The sequence below is a fragment of the Sciurus carolinensis genome, chromosome 3 (assembly GCF_902686445.1).
Source record: "Sciurus carolinensis chromosome 3, mSciCar1.2, whole genome shotgun sequence".
NCBI lineage: Eukaryota > Metazoa > Chordata > Mammalia > Rodentia > Sciuridae > Sciurus > Sciurus carolinensis.
In genome coordinates this window covers 96,467,422-96,488,576 of record NC_062215.1, presented here as the reverse complement: position 1 = coordinate 96,488,576, position 21,155 = coordinate 96,467,422, and the positions used below count along the sequence as shown (strand labels likewise).

Below are 21,155 nucleotides of genomic sequence, written 5' to 3'. Positions count from 1 at the left end.
GGTATTGTCTAGTTCTTTGAGACCTCCTCATCCTTGCTGTGATGTTCAAGTACTATCAATTGGGGGTTTTTAGAGAGTTAAATAAGTAATTATTTCACCCCCTCCCCAAATTTGGAACCAATAGAAAAATTGGAAATATTCCTGCCCCAAAAAATAATATTAAAGACAGTTGACCGGAGGTCACCAAGGTTGATTAGAGGAGCAGGCTTTTGATCTGTGGTCACAAAGCAGGCTAACGCTGCCCCCACTCCACTTGCCTCCTCCACACTAGTTTAGAAAAGTCTGCGGAAGAAGTGTAGGTTTTAAAAGCAGACAAGCCAACCCTATTTCACTGCCTTGCACAGCAAAAGGATCCATAGTTCTTGTCTTCTTATTTTGCCCCATTCCACTGGGAAACAAGTACCAATGGAGGCCAGAACCTGGTTGCCTTCAAATAACATGCTCTTGCTGCTCATAGAGTCATAAGCATGGTGTACTCTACTCCCAAGAAACAGCACTGAACAAGAACTTAGATTCAAAATGACCAGAAGACTCCTCCTGGTCATACCAGTAAAGCTGTGTGTTCTTGGGAGAGAGATTTAAACATTGCTAGGAATTAAGCGTGGTAATAAAGAAGAAATGCACTGGAAATTAGTGAAAGGTGTGGATTTATTTTATTTATATACCACCAAAGAATGAGACCTCTTAGTCCTTCCCTGGGTCATTCATATTTTTTAGGCACTATTTCCTCACACATAAGATGACAGGGTATACTTGGATGCCATTTTCTAACAAGTGGAATCCTTTCTTGAGGTAACTGAGCTACCTTGGGAGGTTGGTCTGGATTCTAAGGATCCACAGAGAACATCTTGAAATTCCGACAAACATAGTCTCTGCCTTCCCAACATTCCATGGGCATCTGGTGGCTACTCACTCATTTCTTAATGATGAAGTGGCCACCTGTTCAATGAACTAGACAGTGGTTATTGTGTTTGAGAGTGCACAGAAAAGAGTGCACCCATCTCTTATTAACATCAGGTGGAGAAGGCCAAGAAGCAAATGTGGGAAGATGATGACTCCCCTCAAAAGATGAAGTGATAAGAACTATCAAGGTTCTACTGGTCTGATAGTGAAAACTGGAACTGAGCTTAATTTTATTTCATTTATTAGTTTTACTGATTATTTTTGTACAAATTTGTGCCATTTTTATGATATTGACTTGCATGTTTTCACTCCTAGGATTGGCAAAGTTCATTTTAATACAAAATCCTTTGCTATTCCACAGGAACACTTAAGGGGAAAAAATGCAACAGTTTAAAGAAACATGTAAACAGAATGTAGACTCCTAAGCTGAAGAGAGCACAGAGGTTTCTGGCTTCAGGAATTCTCATTTTTCCTCAAATGTTGGTTTAGTCCTGCACTGAATTAGGTTGAAATATTCTATCATATGATAAAAGCATCATTTAACAAGAAGTTATACTCTTTTATGTTGCATTTGCATTTCATTTTCATGCTACCTTTAAGAAAATAAGTGCTAAGTAGAAGCAGAACAGGTATTTGTAATTATTCATGAGTCATTTGCTATCACGTAATTTAATATCCACAGATCTTTAATATTTATAGCACATGTTGAAAGTATTTAACATATGTAGTGATCTTCACCAAGTAACTTTATACTCTTCTTGAATACAAAGATATAAATTTTGTCACCATTTATGCAACCTGCTAAAAATCTTGCTATTAATTCATGTGAATGAGTTTTTCCTCTAAAATTTTAATTAAAATACAAACACTTTGCACACTTCAATCAGCAATATCCTACACATGCATTTTTTTAAAATACTGACTGATCAGTTAGATAACAGGGGATTTCTCTGTAGTAAGATGTTTTCTTACACCTGAAAATTCCCACAAAGCAGTTACTTGTGTGAAATCCCAGTTAGGAGCTCAGTAACCATCACACTAGAAGGTTCTCAGTGATAATAGCATTATCTTCATGTTCCTATCTACACATACACATGCTCCAGTACAAAAAGAGTAATAGAAATCTAGGAAGGTGAATAATTAAAATGAGCCTAGAAAACTAGAGAAAAACATCCAACAATAATAAGAAGCACTAGCACTGGGATATGTACCATTACAGTCAAAACTATGTATAACAGGATTTCCAGAGTTGCTATTCAATGCAGAATACTTTTATCATCAGTTATAAATGATATCAAATAATTTCTTTTCAAGTCCTAAATGTAAATTATACCAAGGTTTTCTAGAACAATACAAATAATTCACATATTTTAAAAATGCAGTCTAATGTAATTTTTAAAAATCTATTAATTTTTAATTGGCTAACTCTTCCCCCAGATTAGCAAAGAGTAATCAGATAGAATATTAATATGTTCTCCAAAATTTTACCCAAAAAAAATTTAAAAAGAGAGAAAAGAAAGAAAAACTACAACAAACCACATCTTTTGTTCCCTGGGGAAACTTCTTTACAGGAAACTTTTCAGTTTATGTCATTTTCGTTACAAATCATTAAAATAATTATAATGCTATATATGCTTTTGCCATCCAGTTTTCTTCATACTACTGAGAATTCATCAATAATTGTAGGGTATTAGAAGGAAAAAATAAAGATTTTTCTAAATCCATTTTTCAAAGCTGAAGTGTGCATTTTCCTAAAGGAATGAGAAAAAATGTTTGATTAACTGACACTCAGAAATCATTCCTGAGCAATCTGTTAGAATTTCTTTCCCTTTACAATGTTTTCTGTTCTATGCTATCAAGAACTATGAATCATAATTTCTGGCAGCTAAAACCAAAGGGGGTGAGAGTCTATTAGCATCCTAAAAATATGCATGTCCTAATGCTCTCTTAAAATATGTCTGCTAAGAGATGTTTCAGATTTTCTCAGCCAAGCAAAATGACATTAACTAAGACCCTGGCATGAAGATTTGCTTATTTTAGTTTGCTTAACAATGTAACCATAGCACAAAAATATTGCTACTCAATGACAGATAAGTTATTCTCTCACACTCTGACCTATTGCTTGTTAACATCACATAATAAGTGATCAAATCATTTATGATCACTAATTGTTTTGATCATTCACTTATGAAGACAAACAATCAAAAATATATTGAAATTAGTTCTTTTTAGGTTAAGAGAACATTCCTTCTATCTATTTCAAAGGGGTCTGGTTAAAATCCTTTAGCCCAAATCAGGAATAATTGAGAATAATTAACAATTAAAATCAAGACAGCATAATGTGTCTACAAAAAGAGTCGATGTGTTTCTGGAAAATTCAAAAGTAATTCTTCTAAGTTTCTTGCATTCAGTAGTCCACAAGGAAATATGCCTTTATTTGCCTTTTCACTCAGAAAGTTTACTACAGGATTCCAGGAAGAATTTCCTAAAAGGAAACAATATCTGGCAGCATATTTAGCTGACTCCGAGGAAAGGATGAGTAGGACACAGAGGTCAGACTGAGTCAAAAGAGGATGTCTTGTTATTCTGATGTCACACCTTTGAGGCAAAGGCCTAATACCTTTCCAGAAAATAAAAAGCAACAAATGAATACTTTTCTCTGCTAGAGACAGCAAGAGGACAAGGGTCATGTAATTGCTTCTCTACTTTCATTGTTTCACCATTTTCTCTTTTTTAATAGAAAACAGCAAATTAATCAAAGGAACACTGCCACCTGTTTTACTTCATATAACAAGTATATTCATATACTTGCAAAAATATAATATATTTTAAGCAAGATAAAATGAAAATGTTTGATGAATTTACTGGAAACCCCAAAGAAATGTATTTAATAACTAAGGTACACAAAAACATAGCAAAGAAAACAAAGACCTTTGGAAACAACTCTGATATCAGGCAAGACTGAAAACTGGAAAGAAAAAAGGGAGTTCAAACAGGACTTGAAGAACAGAGCCCAGATAACTGTTGGGTTAACAGAAACAAAACATTGAGTGGCAATAAAAAATCTTATTATTGTTTCATGCTGGGATTGCACCTAGAAACCTACTTTGCAGTTATTCTATGAGACCAGCATCAAACAATGATTATAATATATTCCAAAATATGTACTGTGTGATTACATGTATTGCAAAAAAATTATAATCAAAATCTTGTAACATACTTAGTTAAGCAATGTTTAATAGATTTATTGAAGGACTCTCCATAATTTTTAACATTTCAATGAATTTTCATAAGATTAATACCATGGTCATACAATACTATTTTTATACACTTTCATTTAATTTGCTATTACTTTGATGATTTTGCATCTTTTTTCATGTGAGATGTTGATTTGTAGTTTTCATGTATTCTCTCTCTCTCTTCTTATCACACCTCATAAAATGACTTGGAACTGTGTCCTCCTCTTCAAGCAATAGTGAAAGTTTTGTTTCATTTCTCTTTCCTCCTCCTTCTTCTCATTCTTCTTTCTAGGTACTGCAGACTGAGTACGGTTTGCTCAACCACTGAGCTGCATTCCCATCTCTTTTCATTTTTTATATTGACACAGAGTCTTACTAAGTTTTGCAGACTGGTCTTGAATTTTGGATCCTCTTGCCTCAGTCTCCCAAGAAGCTGAGATTATAGGCATGTCCCACTACACCCAGAGGACATATTTTGTATGATTTCATTCATATGATTTTGTATGTATATGTGTAGTAGAATTCAGCAATAAAATACTCTAGTCCTGAAGATTTCGTTTTGCAGGTTTTTAAATAATGAATTAAGTGGTTTAGTAATTATAGAACTATTATGATTTGGGAACAATTACTAACTTGCCTAACATTGAATTATGTATTTAGTTTTATTCGTAGTATTCAATTTTTCCTTTGTCCCAATAACCTCCCATTCATGATATTACTCATTTATGTCTTTCCTTTTTTGTCTTTCTGCTACAGGTACTTCAATTTCACTGATCTTTTTAATGATTCCACCTTTGATTTAATTGCTATTCTGTGTTTTCTATTTTCAGTGTTACTGATTTCTGCTCTTATATATTTATTACTTTTTATATCTGTTTGCTTTGAATCTATTTAGCAATGTTCCTAATTTCTTTTTTATTTATTTTTTATTATTTTTTTATTTAGCTTTTAATTTTTTACAGACTGCATTTTGATTCATTGTACACAAATGGAATGTTCCTAGTTTCTTAGGATAGAGCTCTCTTTATTGATTTCACTCCTTTCTTGCTTTCTGATAGAAGCTTTTAATACTATAAATCTTCCTCTGAGCACTGCTTTAACAGCATCTTCCACATTTGGACATGATATAGTTTAATTTTTCTTGAGTTCAAAATATTTACAAATTTCTCTTGAGTCTTTCCCTTTGACACAAAGAATATATAGAAATGTGTTGTTTAATTTCAAGTGTTTGGATATTTTCTTGTTACCTTCTGTTATTGATTTCTAGTTACATTCTATTATGTTCAGAGGACTTTTTGTATGATTTCAATTATTTGAAATTTGTTAAAATTTGTTTGTGACCCATCATATGCTTTTCTTTGTAAATGTATGTATACTCAAAGAGAGTGACATTCTTCTATTGTTTGGGGGGAATTATCTGTTTATGTGATTTAGATCCAGTTAGTTCATAATAAATATCCTTCATGGTTTACTATTAATTCTTCTGGTATAAAGAAAGGAGCACTGAAATTTTACTGTACATGCATATTTTTTAAACTCACCTTTCAATTCTATCAATATGATTATGTATTTTGAAGCACTGTTGCTTGATGATATACTTTTGAAATGATCATATTTTCTAAGCTAATTTACCCTTTAGTCATAATATTAAGTTCTTCTTTATGTTAGACAATTATTTTGCTTTGAAGTGAAGATAATATCCTATGTTAGCAACATAAATACTACTGTTTTCTTTCTTTGCATTACTGTTCCATCATGCATTTTTCTCTTATCCTGTTGTTTTTCCTTTGGAATATCATTGCTAATCCATTTGAAATGGATTTTTGTAGGCAATATATGATTGTTTTATGTATGTAATCCATTCCAAAAATCTGGTTTTAGATTAATGCAATTAGACTTTTCCTTTTATTAAAATTATCAATGTGTTTATAGATTCTGCCATTTATTATTTGTTTTCCAGATTTTCCCCTCTGCCTTTAATTGTTTTACTTTTCCTGAGTTCTTTTCTAGTATTTGAATTATTTTTAGTATTCCAATGCAATTGATTTTTTAATTAAATCTCATTGTATATTTATTTGTTTTTATTGGTTCTTATAAGCTTTACAATGCATATTTAACTCTAAATTAGTTACTTACAATCAATATTTTACCACTTTAAGTGGAATGCAGCTAACAGACCTATTCACTTATGTCTGGTGTCCATGATTTACTTTGAGAACTCTGCAATCACTTGAGTCTCCAGTAGGAAAAACATCACTTTTCCCTGACTCCTTTTAAGATGTGTTTTTCCTTTCTGTTAGTGTTTGCACATTTATTATTTTTCTGGGTTTGGTTTTCTTTGAATTTACCTTATTAGTAGACTATTGAGCTTCTTGAATCTGTAAGTGTATGTCTTTCACCTTATTTGAGAAATCCTCAGCTATTATTACTTCAAATATGTTTTGTTTTTTTTTTTTCTAATTCACTCCATCCTCACCCACTGTGACTCCTATGGCATGAATATTAGACCTGTTAGTATAGCTGAACATGTTCCTTGGGCTTTGTTTATTTTTTTCTCTTTTTTCTCTGTTCTTTAGAGTAAATATTTCTGTGAATTTATCCTCAGGTTCACTGATCCTTTTCTCTCCTTCAATCTACTATTGAGTCCATCCAGTGAGGGATTTATTTACTTGCTTATTTTGGGTTTTTCTTTTTGATTGCTTATGAACGGGTTATATTTTATCCCATAGTTTTCATCTGATACTTTATTTTTTAATCTTACAGTTCTTAGACTTTCTTTGTACTCATTTCCAAAGTGTTCACCCTTACATTAATTTTATTTCTATAATAACTGCTTTAAATGTTTGTCAGTTCCCACTATGTTAACATTTCGGCATGGGTACATACTCTTTGTCCTTATCCATGTGACCTGAGGTTTTCCTGAATTTTTGTTTACAAGTTAATTATGTATTATATTCTGGACACTTTGAATGCTCTCTTTTGAAACTTTAAGTCTTATTTAAATCCCATGAAAAATGTTAATATTTTGCTTCTGGCAATCCACCCAGTTGGGTTCAGGACTCAGTCTGACAAACCTTCTATACCTCATGGCTCCAATGTATGTCCCACCTTTTAATATCTTTGCACTACTATTCACACTAGTTTTGTGTGCTCGTCACCCAGATACCAGTCTAGGACCTGGGCAGTTGCTCATCTCTTAGGTCCATTCTCAAAGCATGTGATGTACCTTCTAGGATTGGATCCATGTGTATGTACATCAAGGGTGAGTCCAAGTGCTCATAAGCAATTTTATAGGATTGCTTTGCCAAGTCCCTGTTTCCAAGATCTCCCTGTTGTTTACTTGGGGCTCTCCCTCTCAGTTCCCCCAGAAAGTAGGGGCTTTAGCTACCCAACCCTGAAGGAGGACACAGAAGAAAAATGGAAAAAGGAAATATCCATTCCTGAAAGTGTGAAACACCTGGGGCCACTGCTCCCACCATTGATGGAACCAAAGATCCCTTTCCTGCTCCTAGAACTAGAAGTAGAAGGTTTTCCCCAAGTCCTCTCTCTCTCTCAGTGTTGGTGTTTACATCCACGTTTTGAGCTACTTCCATCCAGGCTGGTGTAAAACCAGGGGTGGCAGTGAGGGGGAATGATAAATTCACTGTCAGTTCAGTGATACTTCATAGTCTAATCAGAGTCCTCAAGGAACTGTTCTATCATTCTGACTGGGTCTTATGGCTGCATTCAGGAACAGGAACAGATTGGACAGTGCTTACTCTCTCTTACACAGAACTGAAATCCTCGAGTGAATTTTTTTTTAAGTTAGGCTTATTGACAGCATAATGACTTCAAAATAAGTTTATATCAAAAGTTGATCTGCCCGAGCACCACAAAAAAAAAAAAAAAAGTTGATCTGGTTGGATGTGGTAGCACATGCTTGTAATCCCAGCAATTTGGGAGGCTGAGGCAGGAGGATTACAAGTTTCAAACCAGTCTCAGCTAGTTAATGAGACTTTATCTCAAAATGAAAGGGGCTAGAGATGTAGCTCAGTGGTATGTGTCCCTGGGTTCAATCCTCAGTATTCAAAAAACCATCACAATAAAAGCTTATCTAGAGAAATGTTAAAAACATACCCCAAAAAAGTAAGGAAGGAAAAAGGAGGACTGAAAGAAGAAAGAAGGAGAACAGACAAGACAGAGAGAGAGAGTAAAAAGTTACATAAGACAGAGAAGGAAGAGGGAGAAGGAAAGAAAGAAAGGAGGGAGGGAAGGAGGCAGAACCAAAAGGGGAAAAGGAGAAGAGGGATGTAGAAAGATAAACTTTAATCTCACACCTGCCTGGAGGGCAATAACGACAACTTCTTTAAAATATGATAAATTGCTTCCTCTGTCTGGGAAAAAGACCACAGTAAGGAAGCCACCATGTAAAAGCTATGCTCCTCATCACATAGGCTTTGCCACAAAGTGGAACAGAAATGCCACTTTTTAGAAAAACTCAAAAGACTAAAATTTAATGAAATGTTATCCTGAAAACCCTGGGGGTCAAGGTGGGGAAAAGCTTCCTTGCAAAGCTTTCAAAAAGTAAATTCTCATGGGTTATTAAATTGAAGAACAAAGCATAGCATACCACAGGGCAGAGGGACAGTTTGCAGACCCAATTTTGAAATGTCTCCCCAGATTTTTTCTGACCAACTCCAATAGGTTGAGAACCAAAGAGTCAAGTTTCAACTGAAAACGAATGTGAATGAGAAGATATCAAATATTTATACAAGTTCATACAGTTACATTTCCTCCTATGACTTAGAGATTAGAAATCTCTGTTCATTATGAATTTAATCTTATAAGCATATTTAAATGATAAACCAACCAAAGCACCGTTCAAGTCTCTTGGGAGTATTCTGAATAAATGATTCAAGTTGCACAATCAGAGTGTGTGCCTTGTGCACATCGTTCCTGTTCTATTGTGTCTTTCTTAGAATGGACAAGCTGGAATAATATTCAAAGTAGCTAAAATTAGTGAATAAAGACAAAGTGAAACATTGCTTGGTGTATCATCTTTAGATGTGGTGAAGAGGAGGGATTTTAAAAGATGGAATTAACACAGAAACATAGAGTTATATACATCTTGTCTTAGCCTTGCCTCCTCTCATCTCCACAAAGTTGTCACAGAAATACTGTAGTTAAAGATGGCAAAATGAGGCAAATTACCATTATTATTAACTTGGATTGGAATTCTATTTGGCTGGCGTGAACCAATAGAAAACTCCCTTTCCCTAATTGGAAGCAAAACAGAGGCATAAATCTAAATACAATGACTTACCTACAATTTTTTCTAAGCCTGCACTGAAACCTCAGATTCGATTTCTGACTTTGACAAGGTTTGATGGGGAGCTCAGACTTCTTTTCAGAAAAGTAAGGAAATTTGCCCAGAGACTTAAACCACCCACCCAGGCACTCCTAGGCCAGAACACAGGCCTAAGGTCTATCTGCCTTGTGGAAAGTAAAGTAAGTACTTAAAGAAAAAAGTAAAACGCCCATTAAATGGGAGTGAGAAGTAAAATGAGAGCAATATGACCAAAAATGACTTAAAATCTGACTCTATACCCTCCTTCTTAGAAATAATTTTGGATTTTTGAAACTGGCTAATCTTTTGGGAGAAGTAAGGATTGATATTAATACAACAAAGAGGAAATTCTTACCCTAAGGGCTCATACATTCTCCATGAATTGACCCAACATTCTTTTATCTTTTTAATGCACAAACAGCTAATGTGTCTTTGAGAGAAGTGTCACTATAACAATTTTCAGACATTTATCCTTAATTATAAATGAATGTCCAAACTTCATCTTTCAAAGTAGACATTTCATAGTTTTAAAGGATATCTATGTCCTTGTTCTTGTCCATAGTAAAATTTATCAGTCACTTTTCTGCCAGCTTACAAAATCAAGCAAGATCTTTCTTCCATTTTTCTTTATAACGTTGTATTTTTTCCACTGTATGAGTTTCCTATTGCTGCTATAACAAATTACCACAAATTCCATGGTTTAAAGCAACACAAATTTATCATATGAATGTTCTGGAGGTCAGAAGTCCAAAATCTATCCCACTGCACTATAGTCAAAGTGTCAACAGGACAGATTATTTCCTTCTGGAGACTTCAGGGAGAAATCCATTTCTTTGCCTTTTCTTTGCTTCCATGAGCTACCTACATTCCTTGACTCATGAAATTCACTTTTAGCTTCTAAGCGCATTGCTCTAAATTCTACTTTCCCTATCACATCTTCTCTGCTCTCCTGTCTTCTTTTTACAAGGCACATTGAAATTACCTGGGTTGACTTAGATTTTACACAATATTCTTCTCCTCAAGATCCTTAGCTTAGTCATCCTTCTTTTGCCATGTGATGTGACATGTTCACAGGTTCCAGTCATTAAGACATGGACATCATTAAGTAGATATTGCTTAGTCTACCACAGCAACTTGAAGGTTTCCTATAATGATCATATTTAGAGAACTTTACTTTGTGTGCCCTCTGTCAGATAATTTCCCAAAAGTTTAAATGAAATTGATCCTAGTTGGATGGGTCAGTTATATCACAAAGTGATATAGCCAAGAAGAGTTTAACCAAGTTGTTATTCATAAATATGTAAGCAAACTTGTCTATTGCCAATCATCAAGCAAGAGTAAGGAGAGAAACAGAGAAATAAGTATGTCCCTGACCTCTGTTGTCCTGGCAGTACATTGGCTGAACCAGTTGGAAGTCAGAAAACAAGGAAGCCCAAGTGAGCCAATTCATTGAGTGGAACCTTTTGGAACATCAATGGAGGCAAAGCAGGGTGAAGAGTGAACATGGAGGGACAACCAAAAAAGAGCCAGTAAGGTCCTATGGTTTGCCCTTCATCATCCACTCTTGTCCTATGTTCAAATGAAAAACACATGTCACTAACATAGACAAAACACAGTGACCCATCTGTTGTACCTTATAACAGAATTATACCAATTCAGTTTTATTTCCAACAAAAACCTAAAGCATATAACATATAAGATATCAGAAGAATGAGACAAAGTTGAAAGTTGAGGATAAAGAAAAAATTAAGTAGAGCCACCTCTGTAGTCTTGTTACAAAGAGGATAATAACATCTTTCTTCATTTTCCACCATTATTCTTTTCCATCCCTCAGCACTTGTACTATTCTAGACTTTCCTTGATGGAGATCCTAAGACTTCATTCCCAAGTGATACGTATTTTTATTTTTACAGCCTTTACTGGATTGTCATAATTTCCCATTAACCATTATTAGTAGACCAGGGAGGACCATGAGACATCCCATTTAATTCTCTAAGTTGCATACATGATGTTCGTTCCCCCCACCTTATGCAGCAGCAACCCAGTTTTCCTTGGGTAACCCATATCAACCCTCCCTGACAGTACAGTGGTGTTATAGTTTTGTTATGAGGTGTCCTCCAAAAGTTCATGTGTGAGTCAATGCAAAAAGACTTAGAGGTGAAATGATTGGGTTATGTGGGCTTTCACCTAATGAGTGTGTTAAACTGAGTGATGACTGTGGGCAGATGGGATGTGGTTGGAGGAGGTGGGTCAATGGAAGCATACCTTTGGGGTTTCTATTTGGGGAGTTGAGCTTACTCTATCTCTCTCTCTCTCTGCTTCCTGGTGCAATGTTCTGAGCTGCTTTCCTCTGCCACACTCTTCCATCATGATGTTCTGGCCTCACCTCAGGCACCAAGGAATGGAGTCAGCCATCTATGGACTGAGACCTCTGAATCCATGAGCCCCCAAATAAACTTTTCCTTCTCTAATTGTTGTTTCAGATCTTTTGGGCACAGTGACCCAAAAGGTGAATAAAACAAGTGGCCACATTCTTTGCCAAAATGCCAGTGAGAAATGTCACCTTCCAATATGACCTTGGTTCCTGCTGAGGACATTCCTTTCATGAAAGATTAGGACTTCCAAAGTCACCCAGCCCAAGTTCATGGAATATTAGTAAAACTTTATCAATTAGCTTTGTTTTATTAGGTGTAGTAGAAAGAAAGACCACTCTCACATCTATTCCTTCCTTCCTGGAAACATGTATTTGGGGTATGGGAAAGACAGCCCCATATTTTGGTTGCAGCTTTAAAGTGGATATCATGACATTTACAAGAGCAGCTCCACCAAAAGAGAATATAGAAAATACAGAAGCAGATAATAAGATATCCTTATGTGAGCATTGCAGTCTACTTCTTCAAGAAGTCGTTCCACCCTTAACCAAGACACTCTGGGTCTGTGGACTGGATTAATTCCAAGAACTGAATATGAGGCCTTGAATGCTAACCTAAGCAACTTATGTCAAACTCTAGCCAACCAAACATGGACTTTTTCACACAGGAGAAAAAACACCTGAGGAGAGTACACATCTATTTTCATTTCTAGAGATTTCATAATCAATGAACCATTGCCACAAGTCCCTGTGAGTCAGTCACTCTGATTACCACTTCATTCTTACAGCTTATGAAGATAATTGTGCTTAACTCGTCCCTGTTAGTTAAGCAGTGACATGTGTCCTCTACCACTCTGTGACCATTATTCCCTTGAAATCCAAGAGTCTAACATCAATTTATACTCTCCTACTATTTTCACTGACCTGCTGGGAACTGACACTATAGAGGCTGGTTTTTTCCTTATGAAACATTTCTGAATGCTCTGGTGAAGGGAGTTTCTTAGAGGTCATGTTTAGTGGCCAGCTGAGTGAATTTTATATAATAGATTCATCCAATATTCATACTTTCATAAGGCTTTGGACTCCTTTCTACAGTATTCCAAAAGGGTCTGAAGCTTTTCTTCCCCACTGAGTCTAGACAATCATTTAGTCTAGTCCTCAGTTCACCATATTTGCATTATTCCCAGATGGTTAATTTAATGCATTAGTTTTCCCAAACCCAACTGCAGTCAACTATATAGATAAACTTGGTCCTACCTAAACTTACATTTTTCCTCCTTAATATTCTTAAACACTGCTCATATGTGCTTCACAGACTCCTGTTGATATAATTTTGCAATGTCCTGAATCCCTGTTGTGTCTAATCTATCTCCTTCCCAGCTAGGTCCAATTTTTTGTGAACCCCATTCTATTATTGATGACTGTGTGTCCTTGGGCAAGTCACTGCATGGGTATGAGTCCATGCTTTTAAAATGATGGTACTAGTATCTATCCCATAGGGTAGGTATATGAAATAAATGAGCAATGTAAGTAAAAGTCTTCTCCCAAGACCCTAGAACACATGAAGCACAAAAAATTGTAGCAAATCACCCCTTTAAAGATTCCCTTTGAACCATATTCCCAGATACAAGATATCAACAAAAACCTGAACAATTAATAAGTTGCAAAGAATCCTTTTTATCTTGAAGCTAAGAAAATCTTACAAAACTAATTTAGTTTAATGTAGACTATCTCACACATAGTAGGCATTCCAAAATAGTATTTGTGGAATTGAGTTCTAATCCAAAGTTTGAATCTGTATATCTGCCCTTGGAGTTTATTATCCTTCTAGCAACTATGTCTGAGAAAAAACTCCATAGAATTTCCAGATTTACCAGTAAAAGACAAATGCATAATAAATTGATATTTTAATTACTCATGAGTGGGATTGATGCTGAGCCTTGAGTATACTTAACAGGTTTTGTTTTTCATGAAAGCCTTCATTTCCGTTGACATTGGCAATCAGATTATGAATCTTAGCTCCAGTGCGGCAATTATGTCAAGCTCAGCTTGGGAGGGTAAAAGTGTTCAGTAGAGAGCAGTTGCCCTTGTTCAGAAGGAAAAAGTACAAAAAGGAGAAATGATTACTTATTAAATTCACCCTACTTGGGGAATGACAAAGTTCTTATGGAAACATATTAATAAATCTACCCTTAGAAACCTACTTTCCCTCTTGCATGGCAGAAGTAAAGAGAAAGATAATAGAAATGGACCACAGAAATTTCATTTAACTATCATATTTTATTCTCCTATTGCCTGGGAAGAAAGTGTAAACATACTGTTTCTCCACATGTTTTAATTTATACTAATACGTTCACCAATTAAGTTGTTTGGGAACACCCTTTTAAAAGTTGATGCATTTAAGACTAGCTTGCCATCTACTTGTAATGTCAATGCTAATTGTTTTAAGAACCTACAGTTTGGGGAAATGACCATATGTATATGTTGCTGAGGCTATATTCATTTTTTTGGGAAGCAACTTTCTTAATAGTAAAAAGGTGCAATATATAAACTCATAGTCTAGAGTCATCTATTAGAAATTCATTTGTTCCAAATACTTCCCCAATGTGTAAAACTGAGATACAAAACAACTGTTCCATGATGTGCTTCAAAAATATACCAGATGTATTTCTCCATTCTTGTGGGAACCTGTGGATTAGCCTCCCCACATGAGCAATCCCTGGGCAGGAAGATCGTTTCCTCCTACTTTTCCCACGAACTCTGTTGCAATTTGCAGGACATTATGGGAAATTTGCCACAATATGTGGGACACTTTGGTCTCTCCCTGGAATTTTACAAGCATGCACTGCCATGGTTTGAAGCAGGAATCAAGATATTTGTTTCATATGGTGAGATCTAACATAATATAACACTTCATGAGGGGACCAGGGGCTTGCCTCCCTTTTCCAAAGTCATTAGATCTGACAGTACTTGCCATTCATTTAGTCAAACTGCAGAACAGAAAGGCATAACCATTAGGTACAGATATCCCTGCTGATTTAACAGTGCTGGAGATTGCAACATCATATCTCAGTGCTGGCAGGAAGGGAAAGGAGCTGGCAAACCCAACCAAAAATGGGTTCTCCTCTTAAGAGAAGTTTAAATTCTGCCATGCTGTATACTGTGGAAGTCACAGAAGTTTGAGCAATACAAATCATAGTTCTTATTTTTTTATTCCCTCAGTGGGCCTGTTAGAACCAGAAGCAGGGAAATGATTACTTCTAAACAAAAACCTGAATTGTTTATTTAATACAGTCTTTTATTTAGTCAGTTGAATATTTTTTAAGTCAATTTTTTTCTTGAAGAATAGTGATTCAATTTAAGGGGGAAATACTTTATGAACATGAAAATATGAGAATTTCAATTTTACAAAACCAAAGATAATAAAAGCTTTAAGAAACAGTCGTTCACTTCAGGTATTTTTATAACTATTTTTTTTTGTTAAACAAGCAAGCAAAATTCAAAGTATAAGGAAGTCTATGGGCTGTATCTGAAAGGAACTACCCAGTAAACGTAGTTTATTTGACCAACTCCAAGTCATTGCTCTGGGCTTATGTCTTGACTGCTGTGCTATTTCTATGTGTCTCAGAGACATGGGTTATATCCAGATAGACCCATAAATGTAGTGGTTACACTGAACTATGGTTGATCTAACTACCAATTGAGATTGGATATTAATATGGAAGGAAAATAATTCAGTCTGCACACAATGAATTCAATGACATTCCAAGAGACATGCCTATAATCAGAGGTAATGAAATTTTTAAAAAATTAAAGTTCTCCCAAGTGGTTTTCAATATGGAAATCTTTTTAAAAAGAGAAGAAAACTAATCAAATTCTAACTCAGTTTTTTTTAAAAAATCTCCATAATAAACAAAATTATACATGTGTTAAAAGAACTTCCAAAACTGCTCTAAAAACTTGTATGAAAGTTATTCATTTTTTTATCACCCACTTAGTAACTCTGTTTTCAGATATCTGTGTTCATACCCCTTCTTGCACACGCACACACACACACACACACACACACACACACACACACAGGTTGGAAGCAACTTTTTATCTTTACCAAAGCAACTCAGGAAGCCAAGGCAGGAGGATCATGAGCCAGCCTAAACATATTAGAGAGGCACTTAGCAACTCAGTGAGACCTTGTCTCTAAATATTTTTAAAAGGGTTGGGGATGTGTCTCAGCGGTTAAGCACCCCTTGGTTCACTTCCTGATACCAAAAAAAAGAAGATGCTAAATGTAATAGACATTTTCATCAGTCATCCTACTTAAACTTTGAATAAAACGGGCAATTCTTTACTACTGTCTTAAAACTCTCACTTCCCTTGGCTTCCATAACAGGTCATTTTCCTAGTTTTCCTTTGATTCTGGCCACTTTAATTGGCAGACCCTTTCCCCTGAGCATTGATGTTCATGTTAAGTCACCTTCTCTTTTCACCATATACACTCTACTAAAAATATCCCCTTGAGCTCCTTGCTCTGGTTTGAATATGTCACCCAAATTTTCCTATGTTGTAAATTTAATTCACAAAGTCATATGTTAATGATATTTGAGACGAGGCGAGGAACCTCTGCATGGTGAATGAGCCATGAGAACTATACCCTTATGGATGGGTTAATCCATTCATGGATTAATGGATTAATTGTTCTCATGGAAATAGCTTTGTATAAGAACTCTCTATCACGTTTGTTCTGTATCACCATATGATGCTCTCTACCATCTTAGGATGCAGCAAGAAGACCTACTAGATGTGGAACAGATGCCAGCATCATACTCTTATATTTTTCCAGCCTCCAGAACTATGAGCTAAACAAACTTCTATTCTTTATAAATTATCCAGTCTCAGATATTTTGTTATAGGAACAGAAAATGAAATAAGACACTCATGCAATTTTTATGGAGATAAATTTGGGTTCCTTCCAATGTTTCCTGATGGAAGTACATCGATCCAGTGGTGCCAGCCAGAAACCTAGGAATCATCTTTAACAGTTCTGTTCACCAATTTTCTCCCATGAAACCACTCCATCAGAAATTCCTAGGAGATTCCCCCTAATTTCTTATTGATTTCATCCATTTCAGTCCATCTCTGGTGCCACTACCCTTATTAAAGCTACCATTACATCTTATCCAGACCATTAACATAATTGAGCTTTACACTTCTACTCTTGCCCTATTCAAAATAAAGTCTCACAAACTTCACAGTAGCTTAAGTAAACAATAAATTTGCTTATGTCACCCAGTGCACAAAGAGCAATGCTCTAAATGGTTTCTCCTCTGCACATCTCATTAGCATATCTCCCACACTTTTCTCCCATACTATCTGCTGTTGGCATACTTACCCTGCTTTCAGTCCCTTTAATATGCCATGTTCTCGCCTGCCTCACATGTTGGTCCCTTTGCCAAATACTCTTTTCCTCTTGCATCAGTCAACTCTTCCTGCAGATCTCACCTTCACTGTCGCTTCTCCAGAGAAGCTTTCAATGAGTTTCCTGACTAAGCCAAACTTCTCCAATAGGACCTCACAACATCCTTACACCTCTAATTTTTCACACTTTCACAGTTATAATATGAAAATTTTCTGTGTGATCATTAGATTTATGCACCTAAGCAATAAGTTCTTTGAGAGCAAGCAGTAAAGAGTCTATTTACCATAGTATGCTCAAATTCAGTATATTGCATATGTTAAATCAGTATTAGTAGAATAAATGAATGAATGAATTACACACTCTGAAAATTTACTGAACAAAGATAGATATTCACTAAAAATATTGATCAATCAAAGAACGACTACTTAAGTGATTGTAGGACTTGATATTCACAGTGAGGTTAATGTTGTTGATAATTTTAAAATGAAGACAGGGATATTGATAATGCTGATGATAAGGGGATGTTAGCTGACAAGGCACTTTAGACTAAGACTCATGGGCAAAATGCCAGCAAAATCTTCATCAAAACCCTAAAATTAAATATTCCTGTCCCCTTTTATGAGGGCACTGAAATTCAGAGAGATAAAGGTGATTGGTGCAATTACTATCAGTAAAATGTGATGACCATCTCAAGAATGTTTTTATTATTTTTATCTATGGGGTCGAAGAGAATTTCTCATTGCTTTTTCAATCCAATAATGCCAAACTTTATATATTTGGTGACTTTGGGGGAAATTGTTGACATTTAATAATGAGCTTAGGAAGAAGCATTTCCAATAATTTAAGTACATTGTTGTCCATCATCAGTAACTGGAACTTTTCTTATCAGTACTGCAAAAGTGTTAACTTAAAATGTAATGTGAACAGAAAGTTAGTCAGTTAACTTGAATCTTTTCTTCTTACTATAGTGATTTCTCTAAAAATTTAGCTTCTCTCTTAGTTAAAGAAAACTTTAAATTTTTACAACATTAAATAGAAATTCTATGCCTGGTATAGGAAGTAGGATCACCTAAACATTCATAATAGATCTACTAGAAAGAAAAGGTGGGGGGTGATCCAAGATGGCAACCTAGAGGGAGACTGCACCCCCAGTCGCTCCAGAACCCTGGAGTTAAGAAGGGGAGGCATTGAGAGACTCGGACTGAAATAGAGCCACGGGTGAGTCTGCCCACTGGGTAAAGCTCGACCCGGGTGGCAGGCCCAGATAGAGGTGGCTTATCGGAGCCGGGCAGGGCAGCTAGAGTCATCCACAGGCAGCCCTGCGCACTCCGGCGGTGGGCCCCGCCCACACAGCCAGCTTCTCCAGGTTCTCGGAACGGAACTGGCCCGCTAGTGAGAGCCTTTCTCACCAGAACAAGCTCCGAGTCCCGGAGCCCCTGCAGCGCAGCGTACTCCGGCAACAAACCAGCGGAGAGCCGCGATCCTCAAACAGCCTCTGGGATTAGGGCAGGGCAGCCAGAGACCTCTTCGGGCGGCTCTGCCCACTCCGGCTGCAGGCTCTCTTCACGGGGCGATCCAAGATGGCGGCCTAGAGGGAGACTGCACCCCCAGTCGCTCCAGAACCCTGGAGTTAAGAAGGGGAGGCATTGAGAGACTCGGACTGAAATAGAGCCACAGGTGAGTCTACCCACTGGGTAAAGCTCGGCCCGGGTGGCAGGCCCAGATAGAGGTGGCTTATTGGAGCCGGGCAGGGCAGCTAGAGTCTTCCCAAGGTAGCCTTCCACACTTCGGCAGTGGGCTCCTCCCACACGGCCAGCTGCACGGCGCAGGCCCACAGTGAGAGCATTTCCGCACAGAGCCAGTTCCAAACCGTGGAACCAGTAGGGGGCTAGGGGCAGTTTTCTTCGGATGAGCTGCTTTATCAGATTCCTCCAAGACATCAGGCTACTGAAGGCTGGGAGGTGATACACTGGAAATCTACCGGGACACTATAAGCCAGTAGCGGAAAACTGCAATATCTCAGGGTCCCACTGACAACTGACCAATATGAGAAAACAAGGGAAGAAAATGTCCCAAACAAACCTAGATACTACATCAATAAAACCCAATGACAGCACAGCAGAAGAAATGTCAGAAAGGGAGTTCAGAAAGTACGTAATTAAAACGATCAGGGAAGCTAATGAGGAGATGAAAGAGCAAATGCAGGCATTGAAGGAGGAGATGAAAGAGCAAATGCAGGCATTAAATGATCGCACCAATCAACAGTTAAAAGACCAAATACGGGAAGCAAGAGATCATTTCAATAAAGAGTTAGAGATACTGAAAAAAAAACAAACTGAAATACTTGAAATGAAGGAAACAATAAACCAAGTTAAAAACTCCATAGAAAGCATAACCAATAGGATAGAACACCTGGAAGACCGAACCTCAGACATTGAAGACAAATTATTTAATCTTGAAAGCAAAGTTGGCCAAACAGAAAAGATGGTAAGAAATCATGAACAGAATCTACAAGAATTATGGGATATCATGAAAAGGCCAAATTTAAGAATTATTGGGATTGAGGAAAGCTTAGAGAAACAAACCAAAGGAATGAACAATCTATTCAATGAAATAATAACAGAAAATTTCCCAAATCTGAAGAATGAAATGGAAAACCAAGTACAAGAGGCTTATAGAACTCCAAACATACAAAATTACAACAGACCCACACCAAGGCACATTATTATGAAAATACCTAACATATAAAATAAAGACAGAATTTTAAAGGCCGCGAGAGAAAAGAATCAAATTACATTCAGAGGGAAACCAATAAGAATATCAGCAGATTTTTCAATCCAGACCCTAAAAGCTAGAAGGGCCTGGAACAACATATACCAAGCCCTGAAAGAAAACGGATGCCAACCAAGAATCTTATACCCAGCAAAACTTACCTTCAAATTTGACGATGAAATAAGATCCTTCCATGATAAACAAAAGCTAAAGGAATTTACAAAAAGAAAGCCAGCATTACAGAACATTCTCAGCAAAATATTCCATGAGGAAGAGATGAAAAACAACGATGCAAATCAGCAACAGGAGGCGCTAGCCTAAAGGAATAGCCAAATAAAGGAGAAAACAAATCATGTCAAAAACAAATATGAGTCAATTGACTGGGAATACAAATCATATCACAATAATAACCCTGAATGTTAATGGCCTGAATTCATCAATCAAAAGACACAGATTGGCAGATTGGATTAAAAAGAAAAATCCAACAATATGCTGCCTGCAAGAGACTCACCTCATAGAAAGAGACACCCATAGACTAAAGGTGAAAGGATGGGGAAAAACATACCATGCACACAGACACAGCAAAAAAGCTGGAGTATCCATCCTCATCTCAGATAATGTGGACTTCAAACCAAAACTAATCAGAAGGGATAAAGAAGGACATTACATGCTGCTTAAGGGAAGCATAAATCAGCAAGACATAACAATCATAAATATCTATGCCCCGAACATTGGCTCATCCACGTACGTCAAACAAATCCTTCTCAATTACAGAATTCAAATAGACCACAACACAATAATACTAGGCGATTTTAACACACCTCTCTCACCACTGGATAGATCGTCCAAACAAAAATTGAATAAAGAAACTATAGATCTCAACAACACAATCAGCAATTTAGACTTAACGGACATATATAGAATATACCATCCAACAAAGAACGAATACACTTTCTTCTCAGCAGCACATGGATCCTTCTCTAAAATAGACCATATTTTATGCCACAAAGCTACTGTTAGCAAATACAAGAAGATAGAGATACTACCTTGTACTCTGTCAGATCATAATGGATTGAAATTAGAAATAAATGACAGAATAAAAAACAGAAACTTCTCCAATACCTGGAG

The 21,155-nt window shown here is 36.4% G+C and overlaps 1 long non-coding RNA gene across 1 annotated transcript in view; it reads left to right on the top strand.

Moving 5' to 3' along the window:
• The window catches only part of LOC124980805 (uncharacterized), a 142,149-nt gene that overhangs the window by 30,414 nt on the left and 90,580 nt on the right, over positions 1–21,155 (top strand). The gene's annotated exons all lie outside the window — the stretch shown is intronic.